General features: G+C 28.6%; 1 protein-coding gene and 1 pseudogene across 2 annotated transcripts in view; one reads left to right on the forward strand and one right to left on the reverse strand.

Annotated features, from left to right (window-relative positions):
• Positions 1-12990: 12990 nt before the first annotated feature.
• LOC107166716 (cell adhesion molecule 2-like) overlaps positions 12991-20420 on the forward strand; it is a 132563-nt gene continuing 125133 nt past the window's right edge. Inside the window, exon 1 of one of the 2 annotated variants that reach the window (XM_089229213.1) lies at positions 12991-13187. The gene's annotated coding sequence lies outside the window, so the exon portion shown is untranslated. The remainder of the gene's footprint in view (positions 13188-20420) is intronic. The other variant, XM_089229212.1, reaches the window with a different exon arrangement.
• LOC107166708 (uncharacterized) lies at positions 15618-18334 on the reverse strand (annotated as a pseudogene).

The following is a 20420-nucleotide window of genomic DNA, read 5'->3' on the forward strand; positions in this document are numbered from 1 at the left end:
ATTATATAAGTATGTAATGCTGTTTGGTACGATGACACTCGAGGATTGAAGATGGAAAACTCTTGTCACGTCTTTGCTTTCAATTGAGGATTTGCCCAGATTTTCCAGTGAGGTTTTATTTTTAAAACAAACTCAGCAAAATCCAAATTACTAGCAACTCAATTATTTTATTTCTAATTTAATTTTGAAAATTTGAATACCAAATATTTTTAGTTATAGTATGTTGAAATAATCGTTTATATGTTAATATAAAAATCCTTAAATACTCGTTAGTCGTTACCGATATTCAGAAAATATTCTTCACCTGAATTCATTCAGAGACTACTTCAAAATTATTTTCGTATCATTCAAAATCTTTCAAAATCAATCAAAACTCACACAGTGTATAGCACGTTAAGTAACGTGTTAGTTCTCTTTATAGATTATCGATTCTAACTATGAGACAGCCAAACAACTTATTATTACTTACACTATGGCTGCGTAATCACCGAACACGTGGCACAAGTGGTTATAACAATATTACCCTTCAGTAAGTTTTATAAAATTTAAAAAAACGTGTATGCGTGGGTGTGTAAGCACACGTGTATGAAGTGAATCTTCTTACGTAGTTTTTAGTGATATCCGAGCAGTTCTGAAAATGAACTATCTCGCAGCAAGGATTTGCTATAGTTGATGGGATTTTAGGCTCAATTTGTGGTATAAAAAATCATTTATTAGTTTGATTATTTGTAATTGTTTTATTTATTCTCTGTATTTATTTAATCGTAGCGATATCGTTATAATATAACGATATATAATATTCCGATAACGATATGATATACTCCGATATAATATTTTGTCGATTCCAGTGAATTTCAAACACATGTTTGCGTGTCACCTCGAACGCTTTTAGGCACCTGTACCATAATCGACCGAGTCTCAGTGGCCCTACCGCGGCTACCACGAGTATGGTAATCACGGTTTCCAGTAAACGACTACCATTCGATCACCCATACGTAGTTATATACGCTAACATTGTCACATTTAGTGAAACGTATTATAATAATATGTAGACGCTGAGTTTGATATCGTGTTCATATTTTTATTTTAGAAGTGACTATACACCCCGAGAGAAATAATAATATAATATAATAGTCATCGCCTTTTCTCATCACTCGTAGAAGCTATCATACCGTTTAGACAAATCGTCTATGGTCGTGATTATTCATTGTACCAACACTTCATAATGCAATCTTGTAAACGATTACATTTTCCACAACAGTGTCCAATGAGGCGGATGCACTAACGTCACCACGTGACAATAATTACCCCTAGAGGGTCCGCAGCCATATACAGGGCTATTCACCAAGCAACGTATTTTGAATAACTGTGTTATTGATGAAAAAATCAGATAAGCTAGTTTGATTATCGCCATGTATTGTGGTATTTGCTTTATTATGAGCATTGCGCTGAACAATCTTCATGTTTTTTTTTTTTTTTTGGCGAGCTGTTATGTTGAAAATAAACAAAATGGTGCTACAACCGATGTATACGTTTATTATGATGTCGATGTTCATAAATACTTATATATATATATATATATATATATATATATATATATATATATATATATATATATGTATGTATATATTATACATTTGTTATTCTTATACACTTATACACTTAATTTATTGTCCGTCTACAATATGGCGGATCGTTATTTTATTTAAATGATTAATCTTATTTCGTTTCATTATTATTATTTTCTATTTTTGAATATTTTTTTGCTACATTACATTGCAAAAAGGATGATGAACTTTTCTTTGCTCAAATTGCTTTAAAATATCTACTTTGATAATTGCGTTTGTGTTTGATAGGTATACAAGTTGTTTGTAAAAATATATTATACAGTTTTTCAATGTTATTTATTATACATAATACATAAAAATCTCTAATATAATTTGTAAAGTACCTATAGACTATGTAACTACTTCAGAGAATTCACACGTAATTCAAAGTTTTGATTATTAAATATCAATAAGTGTACATAATTTTTAATATATAAATTAAATCAAAAAAAAGTAGTAATTTATATTAAATCCGTGGATTTATCACAGATTATAATAATTTATTGATATAATACCTTACGGACATGTTGAAAGCTTAAAGATATAATATAATAATATTATATAATTAAAATAAACATTAAAGAAAAATTTGAAATACAATGTTTTAAAAATAACTATGGAAATTAAATTAAAATTAATATATTCATTTTGGTTCCTATAGTTAGTTACTAAATTCATATAAAGAGTTAGAAAATATTAATTATAAATCGATTTTCAAAGTTGGTGATCAATTCTGAAGTTAGAATACCATATCTTATCATAATTTTATTATTAAAAATGTGCCAATGTCCAAAATTCATTGAGTAATATAAATTTTATTTTAAAATTTTTGATTTTTATAGTAAACATACTGTTTATACTTAGAGACACAAGAGTAAAACCATACAAATAACGAAGACGTGTTTTATTAGTACCAACAGTGATCAAATTATGTGATGTGATACTCTCAGATTTTCAAAGTTTGATTAAATTGATGAAATCTGAGCTATTATTCAGTATTTAAGTCAATGGTTTACTTAGCGATAAACAAATCATTTCCATTTCAATAAATACATTTTAGCATCTCAGTTTAATTTCATTAATTTCGATTTTTTATTTTTATAATTTGTGTACGTGTGTATGTTGTGAATTCAAAGTTAAAAAATAATTGAATTTATAAAGCATACATTTTATACTTATGGTACATACAAAATTGTTGAAGTGAGTCATGCAGCGTACTTTTAACCGTCAACCACATTATCACTGAATGTCAAAAATACAACCAGTATCGAAATCAATTTCACATATCCGAACAAATCTATCAAGCACTTGGACCAAACCCAAAGGATGTAAAAAACTTAGTTTTATTCTTAAAAAAAACAAAATTGCACAATTTAATTTAATCTAAAAATGTATACTTAAAATACTAAAAATGTAACAAAAAAAAAAATGTATTTTACTAATGGCCTAGTTGTCGATGTACTTTGATCAATAAAAAAAAATTGTTGAATTCAATACCGTTTTAATGGTTATTATTAATATTTACTGCCAAAATTATGTTTGACATAATTTTAGATTCTGAGCGGAGCGATGAATGAATTGATTTTACCATGATGTGTTTTTTTTTGTGTGTCTGTTATCACGTTTTAGGGCAGTAAAAGTGCTTCGATTTTTGACTTCAGTACCTCGTTCTATCAGAAAGGAATCTAGTTGGTACTTTGGGGGGTCAAAAGTGAAAAATTCTTAATACTTTTCTAAATAATCGAGAAAACAAACTAAAAATTAAGGGAAAAACGGGAAATTTTACGCACACTCATTTTTCGACAAAATCGATTTTGGTTTTTGATGTAATTTTAAAACAAATGACCATAGATACATGCAATTTTCACCGAATGTTTATATAAGTATATTCTATCCACGATGCAATTTTCAAAAATTTTCGACTTAAGTTGAACTATTCATAGGCATTTGAAATTTTCGATCATTATTAGTTTTTTTTAAAATTAATATTGATAAAAATTTATTTGTTAGGCAGAAAAACTTGAAAATTTAATTATAATTATAAGTAATTAAAATTATAATTTAATTTAATTTAATTATATATACAAGGCTCTTAACATATTGTTACAATAGCAGTTGAAAAATAAAAGAAATTCATAGTCACAATTTTTTTTTATAAGCATTCAAAGTTTGAATTTTGACAAAATACGTAAAAATCATGAAAATTCACAAATTATTTTAAGCTAGAAATTCATAAAAAATTTTCTTTTTAAATCTAAGATTTGAAAATTTAATACAAGATTCCTTACAAGTTTGTCAATCTTTATCACAATTAAAAAGTCCACCAAAAATTCATATTACATTTTTATGAGCATTTGAAATTTAAATTTTTACAACATTGGATTTTCACTTTTAGCGATTTCCTTATTTTGGTGTAACTCTAAAACAAATGACCGCAGATACTTGAAATTTTCACTGAATGTTTATATAGGCATTTTATATATTTGATAAAATTTTCAAAATATTTAGATTTGTTTTGAGCTGTTTACTGACATTTTAATTTTTCAACTTTTTTAGTTTTTTTTTCTATAAATATCGATAAAAATTTATTTGTTGGGAAGAAAAACTTGAAAGTTTAATACAAGGCTTCTAACACATTTTTACAATAGCAGTTGAAAAATAAAATAAATTCATAGTAACAATTTTTTTTTACAAGCATTCAAATTTTGAATTTTGACAACATGTGTAAAAATCACGAAAATCACGAAAATTCGCAAATTATTTCAAACTAGAAATTCATAAAAAATTTCTTTTTAAATCTTAGATTTGAAAATTTTTAATAATATTTTTAATATATCCTAGACAGATAAACCGTCTTCACTCATAATCGTTTTTCGTATACAATGATATAATATCATTGGATTCAAATTTAATTCCATCCATTACAGTAACCCGCTTGTAACCTACTGTACAGCAGAGCGACATCCACGACTTACCCGACTTTTTTTAATTTTAACATTATAGTTGATTCGTGTTATTATTAGAGAAAGTTTAGAATTATTTAAACATTATAAGTACATCAATACAATATTAAAATATGTAACTATTTTAGGAATAACGAAATAACTCATCTAAAGGGGTCTTAGCATGTTTAAGGAGTAATAGCAATTTATATGACATACAATTTGGACTATGTCAATGTGTCAATGTGGGTTGTAAATTAAAATTAGAGTATATAGTTCGTTTTCGGTTTTAACTCGTGTAACTACCCGTGCATTATTATACGTTGTGAAAAATTAATTATCTTTTTGTTTGTGTAACTATACAAGTCACTAAAAATGATAGTACATTTAACATACTTCTTGAAGTTCGGTTATTATTTTGAAAAAATGGTCGAATTCATAAGTTTCTAAACTTTGCTTTATTTTAGGAATAATTTTTTATATTATTTATTATATAATATATTATAATATAATATTATTTATTATATACTATATTATTATATAATAAAATATTATATTATTATGTTATATAATATATTATTTTATATTATTATTTTCCCGAAATAAATATTATGTAATGTAATTATTATTTCACGGAATTTTAAAAATAATATCTTAATTTTAAAGTTTTTTAAAATTGAAAATTGAAAATCTACTCGATAAACGGCCTAGATAATTGTCACAGGGCTCAACATATTATATTAAAAATTAAAGTTGGACATTGTCAACTATAACGTGTGATTTATCACCATCTATTGGTCTATACGTGAAAAATACACTTTCTGAGAACTCCTTAAAGTAATTTTTAATGACGTTTGTTAATTGTTTGGTGTTTCATAAGTTTTTACGTAGTTACCTAAAGACACTTTCGTGGGTTGATTTTTTAGAAAAAAATTCTTTAATCTTTACAATACAACTTGGCAAAATGCACTGTTTAACATTATTATTTATGTACACAAAGTCTTTACATCCCATAATAACAATTACATTAAATGGTTTAAAAGATACCCTTATTATCTCTAAAACTGTGAAATGTAATTTATTAACATTGAGTTTGGTTAGGAATAGGACAATAATAATTTATGACTAAATATATTTAATTATGCTTGCTTACTTAAAAGCAATTACATTTAAAGTTTGTGGTAAATACTAAACAAATATTAATGGCTAAAAATTTTCAATAATTATTTATAGCCCCCGAAGAGCAATATCAAAATATTTCGTTTAGGACAATTATATTATTATTATTAAAACTGTTCGGTTCTATGTAGTAATCCACTCATTCCAATCACTTAATTGCCTTATTCACATTACGTATATTGTATGATTCTGTTTTTCGTTTTCATATATTTTGATAAAATATAATAAAATAGTAATAATTTATATAAATTGCGGCACGTAAAAAAAAGACCCACACCGGATGAGATCAATAAATTACAATTACATAAACGTTTGGATTTGGAAGAAAAGTTTAACTGTAAGCAATCGTATTGGGCTTATGTACCACGAAGGTTTCGGTAGAGATTAGAATTGTTCCAGAATGTACTGCCTACCCACATGCACATATTTTTTCTTGCCATCCTCACATCTCGCCAAAACGAGGTTTGAATTTATATTTGGTCGTTTATTTTAACAGTACGTGTTCACGGCAGTCGTTTACCTCGTTGAATTGGCAAACCGTATTTAAGTACCTACCGGAGAAATTATAAAATATTTAGCTATGGGATTCCCGTTTAAATTGTACGAATGAAATTGCCTAGGTATACTATAGTTATACAACTAATAATTTTTACGATCATAAAATTCTGTGATAATTCAATAAATATTTTTTTTGAAACGATAATAATTGTAGGGTTGCTTTAAACTATATAATATTTTAAATTTATTTACAACATATTATTGACTTTCGAGATTGAGAAACAGTAACTTATAATACTTTACGGTTTTACGTCTTCTGTTGCTATAATATTATAATGTGACAGTAATTTGAAGAATTTTTTTACATTACAACTTTTCAAAAGTTATTTAATCAAGTAGGAAGTTTTATAAAATTTAAAAATTTGTATTCAGTGTTAATATTACAAAGATAAATAAGTTTTAGTTTTAAATGTTTAGTATGAACTAGTTAAAAGTTTGCATTTAATATGATTTGAAATTCGATTGATTATTAAAATTTTAATTGAAGCAAATTGATAAAATTATATAGAATATACTCTAAAAACTTATTTTTCTTGATTTATTTGATTAAGGTTTGTTCTTTAGTTAATTTTTGAGATACAATTGCTTTACTAAATTAATATAAATTTATATAATACTGTTATTATCCATACAATAAAGTAAAAAGTTAGTTAACACTAACGACAAATTATTTTAATTTTAATATTATTGATCCTATATTCTAATAAAATACGTTATTGGATATGCATTAAAATTTGTGTTACATTACCTATTTCTGTATAATATACATTATAATAAGTATTTTATACCTTTTCTATAGAAATTATTAATTAAGTTATGACTTGTCTATAGTTTAATAATAAATATACTTTCATGCAATGACTGCTGAAAGTAGGTAATGAAAAAAGTTGGTCAATCGTTGAAGATAATAATTATAATAATTATAATCATCGTGAAAAGATAAAAAAATGTTCAGATGTATAGAGTTTTATGCATAATTCAACAGAGATTTCCATAAAATAAACAATTTTCAGGTTGGTATGTAACAGGAATTGAGCTTAGCTTCAGTGTTTACTAACTATAGGTACACATCTATAAAGTGGTTAAGATAAAATCTCCGAAAGGCGAATATTCGTGTCAACTGAAAAAAATATAAAATGGCAACACAAATAACTAAAGGGGTTACCAATTTTTTATTGACGATTTGGTATTGATTTTGATGTTGCAAAAATAACTGTTAAATGATTTTATGGATTTAAATTCAAATGTAATTTATAGAAATCTTAAAAAATGTTTATTAGTTACATTTGAACAAAATTAACCTGGTAAATTACCTAGCATACAGCGTTGACTATTTGTTTACAAAACAATTATATTTTATATTATATACATATTACATATTAATGACGAAATCTTTGGTCGAAAATGCATTAAATATTCTGTAATAATTAACTCTTTGCACATTGGTATATATATATAAAAAAAATTTATATTATTACCTAAGACTGTATGAATAATGAATTAGACCTACATTTATAATTAAGTAGTAAAATTCCTAATGAAATTAACTTTTCAGTGTTTAAATAAAATTTATTAGTTTTTATTAGTATTTAAATTTGATTTATTTTAAATGAAAGTATATTGTAATTTGTAACGTATTACTCAGCTGAAAGGGCAGATAATTTTTTATATATTAGAACATTATATATTGTACTTGTATTGGTATTTATAAAAAATAATCAAAGGATATAATAAGTATATATATTATATATGAAGAAAAAGAAAGTACAAATTGGTTGTCTTTAGACGTGGGTGAACTTTATACTTACCTTAACACAAAATCAAAAGGATCGAATTCAAACTTAAATGTATTGATGCGTAAAATACCAGAAGATAAAAACAGGTACCTATTTGCCAAAGATGTTCGTTCATATTAAGTTGGTTTTTTTTCTTTAATAACATATTCAGGATAATAGACAATTCGTCGAATATTCTATATCACATACTAATAAATCGTGAACCAAATTGGCGTAAAATAAACAACTAAATGCAGTCACTAAAAAAAAAAAAAAAATGATAAATATGGTAAAAATAAAGTTCCAGTTCATGTGTAACGGTATTATAATATTATGTTTAAATAATATTGAACATTTATAACAAATCCATACAACATAATCAAAAAATGAGCTAATACTATACAAATGTTAAATGGTTTTACTCGGAACGTAAATAAAATAACAATACAAATTCAATAAAAAATTATCTTAAGCTCACGGATCCTTTGGATTGTAGATTTAAATAATGGTTATTGTTATTTCTATGATAACTGTAAGTACAGGTTAATTTTAATACAGTTTCAATCCGTGGTTAAATTAAAATAAATATATAACGATATACCGTCAAAAATATTTAGTGCAAATTTAATAACACAAATATAATATGTCGTATTTAATTATCCAAATGAAAATAACAAAACGTTTGGCTACATAACATCAAAATAAAAAAAGCGGGTAAGTGGATGTCGCTCTGCTGTACATTAGGGGGTGGGGTACACCTCTGACTAGGGTAGCTTAAATTTGAATGCGATGATAGGTATCATTGTATAATGTATACGAAAAACGATTCTGACAGAGACGGTTTATCTGTCTAGGATATATTATAGATTATAATTATATTATTATTTCGACTAGTTATGCTGTACACAGACACAAAAAAAAACACACACACACACACACACACATCATTGTAAAATTAATACATTCATCACAGTGTTCAGAATCTAAAAGGCTGAGCACCCTCATGATCAAAAAGTATCAGCACGATAACAACTGTATTCGACCGTATTTCATCATGAAACACAGAAACTATTGTACCCAAACAATATAAAGTGACACGAATAAAATACATACCAATAATGTTATTATAATATGGAAATAAAAAAAAATAATTGAGAATCGAAAAATCGGTTTCCGAGAAGTATCTTGAACCATCAACGAGTGCAATAAAATTTTAGTTGGTGATTTGTACCTTTTATTATCATCGATTTACATACTTATAAACAGTGATAATATTATTTATAATAATTGTATATATTATATCTATTGGTTTTGGTTATAGGATAATATTATATAGAAATAAATTAATATATAAGTTTTACTCTCGATTGATGATTTCAAAATACAATGTTATGCTAATGCCACAATCATATAAAAGTAATTAGCATATAAGCAATTTAACGACAGAAAACTGAGACGATATTATTTCATTCCTTGATGCATATGGTGTATTATTTATTTACTGATAGTGAGGAAGTTGGACTATGGAGTCATCAAATGCTTAGAGTATAAAAATATGTATATTATATTATAAATTATAATTTTGTATTTAAATAAGCTAATTTGCATTAGAATTAGAATTTCTAATATGTTGGTCAAAAATACCATCGACATCTCTCATTAAATGTTTAAAATATTTTAGGGACTTCAAAGTAGAAAAGTTATGGAAAATATATTTATGTCCATGTGGTATTAGAATATCTTCTATTTATTAATTTCCTATGTCATGTAATTCACCAAATTGAATAGAAAGTTTGGTCCAGTGACTCCAATGAGGCAATGACTTATCGACAGTAACATCAAATTAACTCTTGGTCATGACGATACTAGGAGTTAGTGACTTTTTATTTCAGTACTATAATAAAATATTTTCATTTCTTGGACTAAATGATTAAAGGCTGTACTATTGTCATATTATATACATTTTTTTTCTATATTGAAATTTTAACATTAGAATTATCACATATCACCTAAACTTATATAAAAATCCAAAATTGGTAATTATTAAATTATAATTGGTCATTACATAATATATTCATATATATACACATATATTATAGGACAGAATAGGTCCTATAATATACAATATGGTACAATAAAAAAAAAATATATATATATATACAATATATTTCCGTTAGTCTTTTATTATTATATTATTTCGGTTACGTCATTAGAGCCGATAAACTACTGGTATTTATTGGAGAAGTGTTTAAATTCATATAATAATACTTTAGATTAATTATTAGCTAATACAGTTAAAGTATTATTTTTTATTTATGCATGATTAAAGTATGACGTATTATTTTGATAATACAGTTTAAACACAACTTTTGAATAATTATAAATCATTAAGAATTTTAAAATTTCACAGCAAATAATAATATAATATAATGTATAACTTATATATTAACTAAAAAACTGAAAGTTTTAGATAGAAGGTTATAAAATTATTATTTTTAAATTTAATTTTATGACATTATTCAAACATTTATGTATTAATTATTGGGTAACTACGTTTAAATTGTTATTATTTTATTAAAATTCATAGTCTGTATGAAGGCTAAATAACATTATGCATATCAAAAGTTAAATTATATAGCTATTAATTTATTATAGTTTAAATTTAACACATTTTCTTTATAATTTTAGGAAATATACAGCAGTAGGTGTTCAGTACGTCATAATATATGGTATATTATGTATAATAATATTTCAAATGTTGAGATTAAAACAAAATTGAATTCGTTTTTAAGACACTATAATGATTAATGAAAGTGTATAGAGAATAAATAACCTGCCATTATTAGATATTGAAAAGTATTTATTTTTTACTAGGTACCGTATTTTCTTTTTCACTAAAAATTAATATTTTTTTAATCAGCCTTCACACAATACGACATAGAAGTTGTATATAAGCTGATTTTTTTTTACATATAAGCCAAGAAGAAAAAACCTTACGCCAGCGGTTCATTCCACGAGACTTTGTTTATTCAAATCACAATAGTAATAATATTATGGCATCGCGGAATTATTTTTTAACGCAGTGGATTGCCATCATTGTCGTTTTAAACGCTTGTTACGGACGTTATGATAATCATGCGGGAAAATGAGCAACACTATCGAATTTATTGAAATTATTGTGAAAACTGCAAGACGTTAGAGGTTTTATGATGCGAAATATAAATAATATAAACAATACCATTAGTTATAGTCATCTATACATACATTTTAATCGATGTTATTTCTATATTTTATTTATTAGCATTTAGTGTCAGAAACTATGAATTACAAAAACCTTGAAACTTATTCTAAAAACTTTAAGTCGTTAAATAAAATAATTGTGGATTGAGAAAAAAGTACAAAGCATATTATATTACAGAAACTTGTGAATTGTGAATCACAGTAAAACGAATACTTAAAAAAATATATACAGGGTGATTCTTTTAAGTGGGCACACTAATTATCTCAAAAAGTATATATTTTTTTACATCGTTTCAAGTTGTTAAGAAACCGACGTTTCTATTAAAAAAATATTTTTTATCCTTATCATTTCTTAAGTTTTTTACTTTTTTGAATGACAACATAGAGTTTTAATTTCATATTCCAAAGCAGAATATTTTTCTAAGTATTTTAATTCATAAAAATCGAATTTAGGACGAGTAGTTTATGAGTTATATTATGTATTTAAAGATTAGACAAGCGGAGTAGTGGACAAACATTTTGTGGGGTAACCCTGTACCACTACACTCTGCCAATCTAAACTTTAAATGCATATAAAAAAATATTTTTTTAATAAAAACGTTAACGTTTTTAACAACTTAAAACGATGTAAAAAAATATTTTGAAAAAAGTAAATACTTTTAGAGATAATTAGTGTACCCACTTAAAAAAATCAACCCTGTATATTATATGATATCGGCTTTCTGCTGTTTATTCCATCCGAATATAATAAAACAGTACCGAAAAAAGGCAATAATTCATTTATAGTTGTACATTTTTGTTTTCGAAGTTTTTGAAGAAAACCGGATGCGATGATCTGAGGGATAAAGATGATAAAACAAAAAAGACAAGGACGAGATGGAGCGTTCTGTATACGATTTCACGATTCGTTATATAAATTGAACTTATCGAGGCTTTCCGGAATCCTTTCTATGATGGGAAAACGAATAAAAGTATTATTGTTATTATTCACCATACACTTCGTGCATGTGCACAGGGTACCTGTTTGTGTGTGTTGGTGATGTGTGAGGGGAGGGGTTGCATGGTGTTATAATGTGTCGTTGTAAAGCCGATTAGCGGTGTTTACGACGCGCTGTGTGACGTTTACGTCGTCGGCAGTTCTGGCCTTGCACTACGCTGCAAAGGTGGCGATGACTCACACCGGACCGATGACGAGGACGAAAACGACGAAGACGAAATCCATCTTCTCTCGCGTGGTGTTATGTCATGGTTTGGGAGGGGGGTAGCTGTTGAGGACAAAACTCATCGGAGCAAACAAAATGGCAAAAATATGCAAAATGAAAACACCCAGTTAACCGACGAGACAAAATGGATATATTCTTATACCTGCAGCAGCGGTGGCGGGTATTATAGGTGGTGCAGGTGTGCAGGAGTCGGCGCGGCGGCGGTTGACAAAAGAATACGGCGTCGAGGTGGGTGAGCGTGGTTAGTGTTGGGTGTGTGTGGGTGAGGGTGTGGAGGGTGAGGGGCAAACAAAAACTAAAAAAAAAAAAAAAAAATGTACATATATATAAAATATTATACCTATGTGTGCGTGTGTTTGTATGTGTACCAAGCGCAAGCGTCACGCCCACGCCGCGCCGTCGTGTCGGTGGCCTCTCCGGCGGCGCGGCGCTGCTCGGAGGGATTGCGGCCGACGGCGCCGAAAAACCGACCAGTTGCTCGACACGTATTGTCACTGCCACCGTCGCCAACGACCAGTGAACGCCGCGCGTGTGTTGTGTTCGAGTGCGTCCGGTGTCCACGTTGTGACCGCCAACGTTCGCATGTTTTGCACAACAACGTAATATTATTTTTATAATTTGTTCCGGAAGACTTTCGGCTGAGTTACAATACTATTAATATAGGTAGGTGCATTTACCGACAATAGAATAATATACACGTAATATACTCCGGTTTAGGTCACACCGTATAAATTGCATGCTCATTAAAGTATAGTTATATTGTATTAAATATATATCATATATTGTGTATTTTATTTGGTTGTGTGTTCGATCTGTTTTTCGTGGTTTCTTGGATTTCGTAACCACAAATTCATAATTCGTAATTACGTATCGGTGTCTAGACAAAGCTGGTGGATTGTTTGAAACGACTTCGATACTATAAATACTATCGACATCGGATCTTCGGATATCTTCGCGCTACACAATAATTGTCTATTTCCATCGATGAGCTCCCACCAATGTGCGCATCATATCTATAGCAATTAATAAAATACTATTATATAATATATATATATAAAAAAAAAGGATTTATATTACATTTTATACATGTATATAAATATATTATTATTATTAGTATTGTTCTCGTGACGTCACAGTGTCGCCGTCCGCTGTTCGTATTGTGTAGTGTTCGATTTATATACAACAAATATCGATTAAATTGTATATTAATCTGCTTGATTAATTGCTGATTTAGGTAGGCGATTACAATTTGTTTATTTTATATTCGTGCCGTGGCAATTGTTAATTGTTTTCATGATAAATCTTTTCGTTTTCTAGTCACGATCAAAAATGATGACAATAGATTGTTTTTTTTTTCTCATTACCATCGAAAGAAAAATATACGGTGGTGCGTACCTATATAGGTGAATTTTAATCATCTACTAAAAAATACGACGAAATGATCAAAAATTAATTTTATGATAGAATTAACTTTAAAAAAAAGAAAACGTATTCCGACACGGAATTATATAGGTAATTTACAAATTTTGCCACTGCCTGATATTAGGTACACGTTATTTACACGAATAATAATAACATGAAATCAGATTATAAAAACATCGTTTCAACAATTTCATATTATATCAGATTGCTCCATAAATTCCGGTTAAATGAACATGATAATAATATCTGTCTCGGTTACAAACACTGCATTCGTTATTAGTTGTAATTACTTATTAGTTATTAGTTATTTTCAAAAAAAAAAGAAAATTAAAACGCACATTATAGTAATATTTTTAATATATTAAATATTTCATATAAAAATAGTATCTTAAAGTATTTATTTAAAGAGAAACACACAGTATAGCTTTATTGATTTGAAAATATAAAATAATAATAATAAAAATATATAACTGTCAGTAATCTATCTGTTTATTATTAATTTAGAAAATCTATTAGGTGCAAGTTCGTATGCCTACGCCATGACTTCATGAGTAACAAATCTCTAGTTAATTCATTTAATTACGTAAATGTTTTAAATATTATAATATATTATATTGTGAGCATTAATCAAATACAATTATTATTTAATGCTTGGTATAACTTTACTATTCTGAGTAAATCAAACACCTTTAAAATTATATTAATGTTTTATGATTGTTTCGATCATTATTGAATACCTGCTAAATACAACTGTACTGTTTAGACATACGTACGTGCCACAGGCTACGAAAGTCGTGGTAGTGGTAAATGACCATTTCTGAGTGCGTTCTATAATAATAATTATAGTTATCATTTGTGCATATTGAACGGCTTTTGCTATTTTCATTTTGTTAAAAATATTGCAGTGTTAGGGGTTGAAAACATAAATAAAAATTACACTGCTATATAGGGTTTTGAATTAGATTTTAACTATTGGATCTTTAACTGTACAATAATTGTGGGATTTAGAATAAGCTAAAAAGCAAAAATTCGTATCGTATAAATTTATAATAGTTAATTATATTTAATAATAATATTATATGTATTTATACAACGTATTTTTACATATTATTTGTATTTATTACAAATAATAGAAATCTCCGTGTTTTTCATTGAGATTAATTTTCGATATCATCCCGTATAAATTATTATAATATGTGATGAAATAAGACTAGAACATTTTGTTTTGTTATTTTGCATAATATTATTTTAAGTGCCGCCAATTGACATCTTTCAAATGTACTATTTAGTTTTATATTTTATATAGATTTCTATCGGTACTAAGCCCGGCAACTATAGCTATTAAATGTTTGTTGTGGGAAACAGTTGATTTGGAACATATTTTATTGTATGTGTGGCAAGAATTTTGTTGCTAAAAATCCCTGATGGTCGCCTATCCGGAGCTAGCAACGCCAGCCAGTGCATATCACTCAGAGCGCGAATAAAACTGAGTGATGTAGACATCGGGTCACATCAAGCCTTTTTCAATTTTATTCGCAACAAAAAAATGTATATTTAATTTATAATACTATTGTTTCTAAAGGTATGTGTCAAAAATTCTCGCAAATCAATTATAATATAAAAGTTATAATTTAGATAACCATAATAATATAACAGTGTCGTTGTATAATAAATAAAAAATATAATAAATAAACACTAAAAATGCAATAGTAAAATGATGCGCTTGTCCATTTTTTTTTTCGCTTATATTATATTAATAAATATATTATAAATTTATTAAACAATAAATATATTAGGCATACTGTAATAATAATATAAAGGCTCTAAAATTTATTATTAAGCCCGTCGGAGATGGTGTGGGCGTTGAGGGGATTCCGTTGGCGGTGGAGGGCCGTATGTCATGGCGTGGCCCTTAGCAAATGGCCTTGCAGGTCGTGGCCGCCTTACGACGGCACTTTGATCACCTCGTATGTTGTGCCATTGTGGCTGCCACAGCCTGAAGCCAGCTTATTCAGCTCAAGCATGCTGGTCATCAGCGCTTTGCCGTTCATAATAGCTAGCGCGGCCAGCTTAATCGGCAACAGAGTTCCGGCCACCATCATTGCGCCCATAAACTGCGATCCCGCATATTTGTCTTTCTTGTCTCGCGCTGAAACAGCTACAAAAACGGTTTATTACTAATTTTATCATCAGAATTTTACGAGAAATTAATATCAATGTATATCGATAACTAAAAAACTTCGAAAACTCAAATTTTGTTATTGTCCCTTTAAGTAATTGCTTGAGGTATAAATACGTAACTCGAATTTATTTTTAATATTCATCTTTAGGTTTGAGTTGCCGTGACTTGATTGTATTAATAATATTGTTTGTAGCTTGGTGAGGCTGGGTCGTTCACACAATTTGTGAAAACTCACTGTACCTATGTACCGGCCGCAGTTGCTAACTCCCGGATGGGTGACCGCCCGGGATTTTTAGCAATACATACCTGCTACACATACATAAATATGGACCTTACCAACAATACCAACATAAAAACCTAAAAACAAAATAAACAAAAAAAACCCTACCGTAGCGCCCCACACCCAATGGCCTATGTTGCCGTGGGTTCCTATACTAATAAAAATAAATAATAGTAATATAACCTATCGTTGTTGTTTTTTGTCGATACAGGTATGAATTATAATGGTGAGAATATTCAAAGTAGCTAATGTTTTCCGAATAGAATGACGAGAGCATTTTTTTCCTATAAGTGAGAGGGAGGTTATAATATTAGTATATCCCGTATAGTCAGCACCAGGGGATGACAAATAGGATTTTTTTAACGTACCAATTTATGATATAATTTTAAAAAAATTTCAGCCGTGCCATTACTTAAAAATCTATAAATATATGTATATGGACAAATGAAAGCTTTTCGAGTGCCGTTGAAAATCTCATGCGTGTCAAGGTTGACAAGTATGACACTTATTTACCATCCCTGAAATATTTATTCATTAGCAAAAAAATAATAATAACTAATTAAAGTTAAATTTAATACCAAATTTAGATATTTTATTAATTAAAAAATATTCAAATAAAAATCGCGGTGCTCACGTTCTACGTGTAATTTTTTTTGTGATTTGTTAAATACTAATAACTTAAAAGATATTATAAATATAATAGATTAATATTATATTTAAAATTTTTTAAATTATCTACCTAATATTATTATACTTAAGATAATTTGAAAGTTTGGTGACGTGGGGGAAATAAATCATAGGTAAATACAAACGTTTTACCGCATTATTATATTATAACTCATGACTATGACCCAGATTTAAATGCCCTAGAATAAGAACTATACAAAAATCGGGGGAAAAAAATAGTGAAAAACCACAAGAAATTAATTTTTAACCACAAAAATATTCTTAAAATATGCCGAAAATGATTTCAACAATTAATGTAAACGAAAATACGAACGGAATGAAATAAATGCGATTACCACAGTGTAATTTTAACTGACCAATTATTAGTTGTTAGTGGTTCGAGTCCCGGACGCATCACAATCGATAATTGTCTACAGTATATATATGAATACTGTATTTAAGTATCGAAATCGTCAATATAGTACATCGTCAATCGACAAATAAATAATCAGAATAAAAATTGCTTGAGCTAATATTTTGAATTACTAAGTAATTAAGTTAAATAATTAAAAATTATATTGCAATATGCTTTCATTTGGTAATATCATAATATTAATATTAGTAATATTAATTAAAAACTAAAAACAAAAAATTGAAATTGAAAAATAAAAATTCTTGAATCCCAGATGTATGAACGGATTATGCACTCGAAAAACATTGCCGGGAACTTCAAAAAAAAAAAAAAAAAACAAGAAGAATGTTGTGTCCGAATTCGGCTTGTATTATACTAATGACTTCATGACTCAAAATATTGTAAAACTATTAGTAGGTTTAGATATCTTCGACGAGGGTGCTCTTGAGCGATTCCAACAAGTGGGCGAGCGCCCAGACACTGATGGCGTGGGACTTTACGAACGCCGTCAAAGATTCAACTGATTCACCGCCGCTTGGGTGCCGAAGTAGCGTCGATTTCAGCGGACGTCTGCGTCGGTGGCGGCGATGTCGACGGCTGTGGCTGCGGGTCCGATTCACCAGCGACGTTCTTGACAAACGTTACGCAACAGGGAACCAGGTCGACGGGATCTGTGTGGATCGGGCCAGGGCGCGTATCAGACAATTGACGGTGTCTGGAGCGGCCGATCACTGGACACCGCCTTTACCACGGCCAACGGACGACGTCTGCAGCAACATCAGCGACGCGACAACGACGCACAAACACCTAGACCCGACCGCTGCGAACAACAACGACGACGACGTCATGTTTGTTTATTTGTTTGCTTGTATGTTTGTTACTCTCCGCCCGGCTTTACGTTAACGTATGACCGGTGTCTGTGCAGGTCGCAGGACGTCCATATTTATGTGACAATGTTCACGGCCGTTTTTGTTTTTTGTTCTCGCCCGTCGACGATGTGCACCTGATCATCACTCCGTATTTGCTGTATCAAGACCGCGATAATCACTTGCCGTGTCTTGGTGACCGCAAACAGAAACGGAAGAGTGAGAGAGAGAGAGAGAGATAGACATGCAGTCGGATTATTAACAACGGAAAATAAAACGGATCCGATCCCCCGTGATGATCGATGGGAAAGTACAATAACAATAATGATAATAATAATATTTGATAAACTGCGCTTGCGATATTAATGCACCGATATCGTAAGAATATGTCGTTGCACACGATTAGCATCGTTCTGATGATTATGATTGGTTTGACTCAACAGTTGGGTTTTAATTTAATACTATAGTTGCGCTCAAATGTTGCATCATACTCAGTCAGCTGCTCTGTCATAATACTAAGAAATGATACAGTATATAACTCAATAACTCAAATGTTCATAATATTACACAATACACATACATGTCTATATTAAAATCAACTTTCGCCATTTTAAAAATTAACTCTCCAACAACGAATTAAATCACAGTCAAGAAACGATATCGAAAAAACTGTATCACGAAAAACATAATAGAATTTGTAAAATGTGTAAATCTTTAAGATGTGGTGTTTTAAGATAGGGTTAATGATGAAATATGTTAAATTGTATATTCACGTTTTTGACTCACAAAAAAGTGCGTTTTAAAAAAATAATTGTATTACACGTTAAATACGTGTATTGTTTTACCGCTTTATTGCATTTTTTAACGATGATTTAATAATGCAAACTGCAAATACTCCTGAATACGTCGTTGCCCATCGGACATTAAAACGTATAGTATTTGCGATTCAGCTACAGCCAGACGACGTATTGCTTGCGTGTAGGTGTCTTTATCTATACTAACTTTACAAGCTACAGCTACTATTGTTTATATTATAAATTAAAAACATTGCGAAATCGATTACTACAGTAGGTTCAATCTATTTTGGGTTGGACAATCGTGAAATAATGGGTCTTCGACGGTGTAATGACAATGAAAATCTAAAATATATTGAAACTAATGAATTTGGCTTCGGAAATAAAAGTGTCATTTTAATAGAAACCAACTTTACAAAAATTAAATCTATAGGAAATTAAATAATAATCAGAAATATATCTTGCTCGGCATTCATAAAATTCGAAAAAATGCCGGCCGGTGCGTATACTCAGAGCGCGTATGCAGCTGAGTGAAGACAGAGCACGTTTAACAGGGAGCAAGGGAAGGCAATTTCCCCAGGGTGGCAAATTTTATGGTGTTTGATGGAGTGGATAATTTTTGAGGATCAACATAAACTGAAAAATATAAATTTATAATTTTCTTAAAGGTGACATATTTTGATTTTCTCAGGGACAGCAACATGCTTAACGCGGCTATCATAACTTTGCATTAAATATTGAATAGAGACAACGTTATACAAATATTGAAGGCATAAAGTCTAGTTAAAAAAAAAAAAAAAAAAAAACCATTCATACATTATTTATTATTTTATATAAAATATAAATTGTATGTAAATAAATTATTATATTATACATATATATTTGTATAAAACTATTAAAGGTTAGATTGAAAAGTTATACTTAGGTGTACATTTAAAATAATTGGTAAACAGAAAGTCTTATATAAATACAAATAAGTATATACTTGGTAACTATTTATTTATTTATTATTGTTTCTTAAGAATTATTTATACATATTTTGTAGAGTACCAAAGCGAATCCGTTAAGTTAAGAATTAGGTGAATACAAGATTTCATTCTGTTGTTACATATTTAATAGTAAACTGAAATTTTCTTTTGCAATATTATATTTTAACTTAAGAATGCAATTTTAGTATTCAGGAAAGCTTGTTTCTAATAATCTATATTAATTTAAGCTGTTAATTTTTTTGTTTCATGTAAGACTTAGTTATTTTCTAGTTATTATTGATTGTT

Source organism: Diuraphis noxia, unplaced genomic scaffold, assembly GCF_037042655.1.
Source record: "Diuraphis noxia isolate RWA-SAM2 unplaced genomic scaffold, SU_Dnox_SAM2 contig0005, whole genome shotgun sequence".
Classification (NCBI taxonomy): domain Eukaryota; kingdom Metazoa; phylum Arthropoda; class Insecta; order Hemiptera; family Aphididae; genus Diuraphis; species Diuraphis noxia.